Raw genomic sequence first — 2,242 nt, 5'->3', positions numbered from 1 at the left:
AGAGGACCCGAGCTCAGAGGATGAAACAGACCACCCGCAGAGGGTGAGAAGGGACATTTTTTTTTAATATATACATAATATTCATTATGTATATATATATGTACAGATTATAAATGCTTATGTATACTACATATACCTATGCTTACCAGACCAGAAATTTAAAAGGTCGTTTTGAAAGCTAAAGGTGTAACTCAGACTGTAGCATCCAGTCAGACTGTCAACTTTGACAGTATTGTTAATCTTGTTCAGGGGAATCTGGATGGAAACCGCACAGGCAAGTTGCAAACTCCCCAGCAAACCATCAGAAAAAATAAAGCTGGTTTCCATTTGAAACTAGTCTCAAAGACTTTCAGAGTAGTGTATGACAAACACAGACTCTTGGCTGACACACAGAGACGCAAAATAAAAAATAAAATGTCTCAAATTATGGATTTACAAGAGGTGAAAAACTTTGATCCAAAATTGCAGTTTCCTTTCGCATGTCTGATTGTAGGCCCGAGTGGATCTGGCAAGACAAACTTTGTAATCAATGTTCTTGAAAATTGTATGTTTACTATGACTGAAAAAACAGAAAATGTTGTGTACTTTTTTGCTTCTATGCAACCTATGTATATGGAACTGAAAAAAACAAAATGTTAAACTTGTACAAGGTCTGCCAGATGATTTTATAAATCACAGTACTCTCTTTCCTCCACAGGCATCGTCTCATCTAGTCATTGTTGACGACTTGATGTTTGATGCTGCTGAACATCCAGACATGGTAAAGATTTTTACACAGTATCGGCATCATAAAAGAATCTGTGTTTTTTTCTTGACCCAGAACCTTTTCCTTAAAGGTAAACACACCAGAATAATCAGTCTGAACTGCACCTACTATGTGCTCTTCAAAAATCCAAGGGATAAATTGCAAATCAGTATTTTAGCTCAGCAAATGTATCCCAGTAAAAAATCGTACTTTCTGGAAAGCTTTCGAGATGCCACCAGCGTTCCGTACGGATACATAATTGTCGATTTGACACCAGACTGCCCAGCTGAATACAGGTTACACACCGGACTACTTCCAGGCCAGTTAACCACTATTTATTTGCCACAGAAGAAGAAAAGCTACTGATGCTTTGCAATGTCTGCATGTATAAAATGCAATGCCCATTTTCTTAAAGCGCTCTCCCAGTCCAGCTCTAAGCAAAGAAAGGATTTTCTGAAAACCTGCTCTGCAGACTTTATTCAAACCCTGTGTGAAGTGGCATTGAATGTCCTTAAAGGCAACATTCATCTTTCCCCTTCACATTTCAAGGCCTTGAAGAGACAGAAAAAGAACATTAGACTGCTGGCGGATAAAAAAGTTGTAATAAAACGGAAAAGAAAAATCCTGTCCTCTCAGAGTGGAGGTTTCCTGCCATTAATTGCTTCGGTTGTTCCCATTCTTGGTGAAATTTTGTCTGGCATAATTAGAAAATAAAACATGGCACAAAAAATGTACTTAATATCTCCTGACCAACTCAATCAACATCTGAATCAATCAAAAAACACTACAATAAGAGACAATGCAGAATGGAACCTGGATCAAGAAATGAAGCTGATTTTAGACAGTGCTATTTGACTTTAATGAAACAAGGCCAGGCCGAAGAAGAACGGGTGACAATTTCACTCCAAAAGCAGGCCCCAGATGAGTCAGCAGAAACACAGCAAGCAGAGAGTGAGCAGCCTGAGGCCTCAGGGCCACAAGCTCCTGCAATTCAAGATAAAGTGTCAGAGGTATTGATCGGCATGCCAAAACAAACACACAGGAATGCAGGGTATATATTAACAAAACTGAGTCAAAATAGTGATGGATGGACACCAAAAGGTGAATTTCTGTATAAAGGCAGTGGCTCACACATCTTAGACTTAGTGAAACATCTATTGCTTCCATTTAAAAACAAAGCCTAGCCACACCACCTATGGGTTGGACAAGTTTTCTAGGATCTTTGAGGGAAATAAATATCCCCTCATCTTTTGTGAAAAACTCACATGCTCGTGAGCAGTACAAGAAACTGCAAATATACGGGGAGACATCTGCTTCTGAAAAGAGTCCACTTTCTGATCCTTTCAAGGAAAAAAAAAAAGAAAAAAAGAGATTATATTTTGTCTCCCAGTTGGACAACAACTGATGATGATGATGATGATGATGATGATGATGATGATGATGATGATGATGATGATGATGATGATGATGATGATGATGATGATGATGATGATGATG

The sequence above is a fragment of the Poecilia reticulata genome, linkage group LG14, assembly GCF_000633615.1.
Source record: "Poecilia reticulata strain Guanapo linkage group LG14, Guppy_female_1.0+MT, whole genome shotgun sequence".
Taxonomy (NCBI): Eukaryota; Metazoa; Chordata; class Actinopteri; order Cyprinodontiformes; family Poeciliidae; genus Poecilia; species Poecilia reticulata.
The sequence above is the reverse complement of the archived record's forward strand: the minus strand, read 5'-3'. Positions refer to the sequence as shown.